Here is a 7,247-nt window from a genome sequence, read left to right as displayed (position 1 = left end):
ATCTTTTCAACCAAACAACTGGAATGGGAGTCACTCATTTCTATTTTCATTCCAGAATTCAACTCCTCCCAACCAAATGTGCCCTAGAGGTGGATGTTTGTTTGTCTTTTCCACAAGGACAATCATGCTATAGGGTTTTAAAATAATGTTCTTAGAATTGGATCAACTTAATGACATCAAATTAGGGTTTGCAATTTGTTTTCGGACATTTTATTTTAATCTTTGATCAAGGGAATTGAACGGTATATCACATTCACAATAGTTTTTAATGAGAGAATGAAGCCCTTTTTGCTAGAAAATTTGGAGAGTCCTAATTCTAGATTAAAGAACTTAGCATGCCCTCTATCACCATTTCTCTTTGTTCTTTGTTCTAATATGTTGTCCAGCTCCCTGAATGCAGCTATCACTGAAGGCAAACTTAAAGTCTTTCGATCAGGTACTACTAGTCCGTATCTACTTTTAGTTGCCAGGGCTACAGAGTAGAGTGTGTGTGAGGACCCGTGCGGGCGTGTGTTTAGTTCCACATCGGTTATTCGCTGGGTAGATCTTGGGTACTTATACAGGATCAAGAAATCCAAATAATACCTTTCAGCTAGCCATTTTGGGTGAGGTCCTGGGTTGTTACAGTGTGCATCAACTAAAGGAGATCATGAAGAACTATTATGGGCAATTCGGTCTTCAGCACCTAGCTTGCTTGTGATGTGCAATCAGTCATTTGTAATGAGCTTCAGATCTGGGTGCTCCAATAATAGGGAGACGGCTTCATTCATCTGACTTCAATCCCTTATTGGACAAACTTCATTCCAGACTAAGTGGTTTGAAATGGAAGGCAGGTAGACTGACCCTTCTACAATCAATGCTTGCAACATCTCCGTTGTATTTGATGTCTATTTGCACAATTCCAGACTTTGTTCTAAGCAAAATGGAAAGATTGTTGGAATCCTTTCTTTGGAGGCTAATCTCCTGGAAAGCAGTTTGCTAGCCTAAAGCTCATGGTGGATTAGGTTTTTTTTTTTTGTTTTTTGGTGCTGAAACGAATGGTTAATACAATTTTAGTATAGATTCATCCAATAAGATCAGAAAACAATAAATTCTGGAGTGCTCTGAGCAACTCTTCCTTCCCAACCCACAATGTGCCTCCAGAGTGACTGGCCACAAATGAAGCCACCCAGTCTACAGTCCAATTTGCCTCTCTACAAACATGCTTGGCCTGAAAGGCCACACCATCACTCATCATAGCCCGAATATCCTGCAGCAAGGGGTAGCCCCCTCCACCGCCACTGGAGCCACCCTGAATCTAGCCAATCACAATGATTGAATCACCCTCAAGTATGGCTAAGCACACCTGCAACACGTGGACTAGGGCTTCAAGTTTGCAGATCCAGTTGTACAATATTCTTGGCAGATGTGGCTGCTAATTTGGTATTCAACAAGGCTTCTCTCTGATCTAAAGTAGTCTTTTCAAAGTATAACTTTCCGGGTCCATGGGAGAACTACACTTATATTAGGAAGGTATCCAGCATTTGGTAAGCTATTGGCAATGCCGCATGGGTTATCCAGCATGGGTTTCAATAGATGCTAGGTAATGGGAGTACAATCAACCTTCTTACTGATCCTTGGCTCTCTAATATTCCCTTAAATAGATGTCCAATCCCTATGAACATGAATGCTATGAGTGCAAATATGGGACTTGCACATCTACTTGTTGATGATAGCTCTTGGAATGTGGATTGACTACAGAATTTATTTCCATCTGAGATTACTAAGGAAATTCTGTCTTTTGCGATTCCAAAGTTGGTTTCTACTGACTGCTTTGCTTGGTTTAGAACTTGATCTGCAAGAGTGCAAACAAGGATATCAGCAAGCTATTAAATCAGGAGAAGGACTTTGACTCTTCTATGACCCAATTATTATTTTCTCTTCTGGAGAATCGCAGCTGCACCAAGGGTTCTCCTTTTTCTTTGGAAAAGAATTCCCTGTAAGACTTTACTTGCTCAGAGAGGATTGCTCAATGGCATTCCAATTATCTGTGATCTTTGTGCCATTGAGGAGACTTTGGAACATATATTGTTGGAGTGCACAACTGCAAAAACCTTGTGGGATGTGATTGGCATGCGCATAAGGTCCTCCATTAATCTGAATTTTGACTAACTGTATTCCTTAATATCATGCTTCTCATTGAGAAGGAATAATGGTAATAATAGTAATAATAATAATGCTTTTGATGTTGCCTACCCTCATGTTTTCATTGGTCGTGCATATTTAAATTTGACGTGTTGCTGATGTTGTTAATGAGGATACGTTGGTATGTGCACACAGAGTTGGGTTGATGTATTTACTATCATAAATGAGAAAGTACTTTTCAAGGCAAACTTGGAAATTTAATAACAGCAACAATAGAAACAACAGCAACAACAGCTACAACAACAAAGACAAATAATAAGTTCTACAGTAGTTATTGTTACTATTGTATCTTAGGAGGATAATTAGGCATCACTATTGCTATTGTTGATACCATTGTTTATTATCTCCATATACAAAGGCAAAAATATGACTGCTTGTTGGTCGAGTGTCCAATTCTGCCTTTTTCAGCACTATTCGCAGTTAGCAACAAATATAGCTTTCTGTAGTTCTCAGCAATAGAGACTATTTTCCTTCTCTTCTGCTAAATCTCCATGTTCATTTGCCGAGTGGCACATATATTTATATTCTGCATTCATGTTTATCTCGTTCACCTTCTCCCTGTCGTAGCATTGCAGTAAATTTTAACAAGGGATCAAGTAGCTTTTAAGCAACAAAGCATTCCTCCTAACTCTCAAACAATTTCCAAAAATCATGATCTCATATATCGATCTCAGCTGTCTCCATGAGCACAGCACCATTAATATTTCTCTGAGTTAAATATGCTGGAGTTTCTCAACATAATTATTACAGCTGAGCATGGCTTACTTTTCAAAGAGACCCTTTCAATTTCAATTGCTGTTTTTAGAGGCCTTACTATCAATTTCAAATTTTATCCCCATTTTTTTATGAAGCAAAAAATTTATTGGAGGGATATAAGAGGGCCCTAGTCTGAAGCTGATATGTCCAAGGCCTGTTTGTGTGTGTGTGTGTGTGTGATAACCGCCCCACTTCCAAGAGAAACGGAGGGGGGGGGGGGAGGGCATTACACCATCGTGCAGGCGTTCGTAACGCCTGATGGTGGGCGGTTACAACCGTCCGCCTTCCCAGTGATCGAGGCTACAAGAAGCCCCGATCGGCTACCATTTCACCACCCGTTCATCCTCCTCCTCCACTGTTTGTCTCCCTCTCTCACAATCCTCTCCGATTGGCAGGACCCAGTGTTAGATCCACGCTGCTGGAGCAGAGGGCTACGTCATCGGAATAGGAGACTAACGATCCCCTTCAGAGCAGGTAAAGCCCTTCTTCCTAATTTATTTTGTAGATCTAGTTAAAAAAAAAAAAAGAAAAAGAAAGGAAGATGGCGGCGGGCGCCGGCTGCGATGGCCGCAAGCTGCGTCGGCCGCAAGCTGCGTCGGCCGCAAGCCGCGGCGGCAAGGGAGGCCGTAAGCCGCGGCGGCCGCAAGGGCGGCCGGTGCCGGGGAGCGCCGCCGGCTGCGGCTCGGGCCCTCCCAGAGCCAGATCTCCCGTCCGCGGGAGAAGAAGAAGAAGGAAAAAAAAAAAAAAAAACTTACTGGTGGTTGATCCGTAGCCGCAACCGCGGGCGCCGGCCTCGGCCGTGGGCCGCGGGTCGTCGGCCGTGGGACGCGGGTCGCCGGCAGTGGGAGGCAGACGCGGCCGCGGGCCGCCGACGCGCCCCCGAGCACGGCCGCGGGTGTGGCCGTGGGCGCCGCAGGCCGGCCGCCGGGCGCCATCAGCCGCTGCCCGTTCTCCCCAAGCCTCCCGAGCTCGCCCTCCTCCCTCCATGGGAGAAGAAATGGGAAGAAAGGGGGAAGGAGAAATCGGGAGAAGAGAAGAGGAGGAGAAGAAAAAGAAAGAAAAAAAAAATGGGAGAAGAAGGTTCGGGAAGGAAGAAGGAAGAAAAGAAAAAGAAGAAAAGAAGAAAAAGAAAAGAAAAAGAAAAGAAAAAGGAAAGAAAAGGAAAAAAAAAAAGAAAAATGGATTTAACCAAATTTGACTAAAACCGAGCCCAGTCAGATTGGGCTAAGTCCGGACGAACCCAAACTATAAATTGGGTTAAATCCGAACCAAATTAAGCCCAATTGAGTTAGGTCTGAACCTAATTAAACTGAGTTAGTCTCAGCAGACCTAAATTGAATATGAATCAAGCCCAATTCAAAACCAGTTTAACTAAATTGAGACCGAATTGACTTTGGGCTGACCCTGACTCAAGCCTAGATGAGCCACATTGACCCTAGACCAAAATTAAACCTAATTGGACTTGAAATTGAGCCCAATAACATAATCAGAAGACCAAATTGACCCGATAGGGCTAGACCCAATCAAGAACCGAGCCCAATTCTTTAATTAAAGACCCAATTGACTTACGTGAACCCAATCTGGTTCTAAATCGAGGCCAAGGGCTCTAAATTAGGTAAATTGGACTTGAGATCCAAGCAAGTAAATTCATGTTATGATAAATTAGAAAATTATGAAATAAATAGAGAATAATATGACCCCTATGTGATTTATTTAGGTGATCAAGGATTTGTCACCCGGACGTAAGAAATTGGAAAGCATATTGCTGTAAGTAACCTTGGCACTGATCTTAAAGTTTTTAAATTACTGTTTATTCATCATTATGAAAATGTATTGCTTATGATATATTTTTCTCAAAATTAGGATCAAGTATATGATTGCATGTAATTCATGAATTTGATTAAAGAGCATCCTTCATGAATATTTGATGGTGTATGAGTTATGAAATTTATGATTATGTTAGACTGTATGAAAAATGATATTTGAGGCATGTTTATGCATTTTAAATTATATAATGCCATTTATCATTTTCAAACCTATTTATGATGATTATGATTTATGAAAGAAAAAGAATATGATTTATGAACTCTCAGATAGCTATGACCACCTCTAGAAATAGAGGCCAGTCGACACCCTGGAGCTAGCATCCAAAGAATAACAGGCTCTCTGCCAACGGGTTAAAGTTGGTAACGAATAACAGAATTAGTCGACTAAGATTAACAGGCCCTGTCACGGGATTATAGTGACCATAGCAGCACATCCGTCTGAGAGTATGTTTTATAAAGTATGGATAAATGGCAATATTTTTATATGACTTGCATTATCATGATTATGAACTTTTATGGATAGAACATGCATTGCTTTATCACTTGATTTGTGTATATCATCTATAAAATGTTTTATTTTACTACAACTGTTGGCTTTTTAATCACTGCATTGGCATAATTGTACTTGATCCAATAAGATAGTACCTGGTTACTTACTGAGCTGTGTAGCTCATACCTTTTTATCTATTTTTTTTCCTACAGATGATTAAGACCACTAGGAGCAGGGAGCTTGATGTTATTCAGGGTTGGGGTAATTGAAAATGTTATGTAATAATCAGATTTTAGAAGCTCTGTACTGTTCCAACTTCTTCACTAATGTTATGACATTAGTAAATGAAACTATTTATTTTTACTACGAAATTTTAAGTGGCTTCGTGTTATTGTGTGCATAAGATAGCAATAGCACGGCCGTGTCATGATCCGGATTTGGGGCGTGACATTTAGTGGTATCAGAGCCGAGGACGACTCTTGTCCGATGGTGGGAAGGGTGTGAGGCCCAATAGTCCCACATCGGAAAGACTCGTTCCAGAGCCTGGGCATATGAGGCGGGTATCTCCTAATCCTGCAGACGCGTTTTGGGTGGAAAATAAAACCGGGGAGGGGTGAAGGATGCTTGCGTGAAGCCCCAGAACCGGACAATATCTGGCAGGGGAGGCCCGTGTTCCCCCCTCATGTGGCCCCCACGTGGGCACTAGGTGCCTCACGTGCCTCGTAGAGGCGGGGGCGTGACATTTGGTATCAGAGCAATAGGTTTAATAAAGGGTAAAAAAAAAATTTAGTAAGGGAAATGGGTAGTTAAGTCTCGTTAAATTAAATTCGGCATATTCAAAATAAAGAAAATTAGTTAATTGAATTATGCTAATATTTTTTTTTTTAGGTGAAAATGAGGAACAGAGAGAATGAAGTCTTGGCAAATATTGCAGCTCAGAGGAGAGGAGCAAGAGGGAGAGGAGTTGCCAGGCAGGCAGCCGAGCAAACTCCTAACCCAGCTGCCACCCAGGCCGATTTTGCAGGAGCAAGTCAGGTGATGACTCAGCTCCTTCAGATGCAGCAGCAAATGCAGCAACAGATGCAGCAGCAGATGCAACAGCAGATGCAGATGCAGCAGCAGGTGCAGCAGCAGATGCAGATGCAGATGCAGCAGCAGGTGCAGGCCACTGTCCGACCTGCACAGTCCATTGAGTCCTACTATGAGCGATTCCGTAGGCTCAACCCACCTATGTTTGACGGTGGAGCTGACCCTCTGGTTGCTGAGACCTGGATTCGGGAGGTAGAGAAGATGTTCAAAGCCTTGCAATATCCCGAAGAAGTAAAGGTCAGATTGGCTATCCCTATGCTGAAGGGGAATGCAGAGTTCTGGTGGACTGCTATTGAAGCTGCACTCGAGGGTGAGGACGAGCTACCGACATGGGAGGAATTCAAGAAGATGTTTTATGACCAGTATTTTCCTGAGTCAGTCAGAATATCTAAAGAAAATGAATTTTTATCTCTGAGGCAGACAGATGATATGACTGTGCTAGAATATGCCAACAAATTTACTAAGCTGGGTCGGTTCTGCCCTCAGATGATAGAGATTGAGAGAAGCAAGGCTAATAGATTTGAGCAAGGCTTGAGGGACGAAATTCGATCCCGGTTGTCAGTTCTGATTTTTACCAGCTACGGAGAGGCCCTGGAGAGAGCACTGAAGGTAGAAGCAGATCTGAAGAAATCAGGGAAGGAAAGAGGTGAGCAGAAAAGGGCCGAGACGTCAAGGAATCTAATGAACCGACCAAGAAACTTTGAAGGCCCTCCTAACAAGAAGAAGAAATTTAAGGCTTGTTATTACTGTGACAAAATGCATTCTGGTCCTTGCTTGAAGAGGATGGGAGCCTGTTTTATATGTGGGCAGCCAGGACACATAGCCAGAGATTGCCCGAACAAAAAGAAAGTTGAATCTGGACCTTCTAGACCAACTGATCAGATGCAGAGAGGAGCTGCACG

General features: G+C 42.7%; 1 long non-coding RNA gene across 1 annotated transcript; it reads right to left on the bottom strand.

Annotated features, from left to right (window-relative positions):
• Positions 1-2,380: 2,380 nt before the first annotated feature.
• On the bottom strand, positions 2,381-4,005 carry LOC120108564. Its single transcript, XR_005509869.1, has 2 exons — positions 3,696-4,005; positions 2,381-2,742 (listed from the first exon to the last, which is right to left on the bottom strand). It is a non-coding gene; the product is annotated as an uncharacterized LOC120108564 (long non-coding RNA).
• Between the last annotated feature and the right edge of the window lie 3,242 nt (positions 4,006-7,247).

The sequence above is a fragment of the Phoenix dactylifera genome, unplaced genomic scaffold (genome assembly GCF_009389715.1).
Source record: "Phoenix dactylifera cultivar Barhee BC4 unplaced genomic scaffold, palm_55x_up_171113_PBpolish2nd_filt_p 001396F, whole genome shotgun sequence".
NCBI lineage: Eukaryota > Viridiplantae > Streptophyta > Magnoliopsida > Arecales > Arecaceae > Phoenix > Phoenix dactylifera.
Note: the sequence above shows the minus strand (reverse complement) of the source record. Positions and strands in the feature narration are given on the sequence as shown.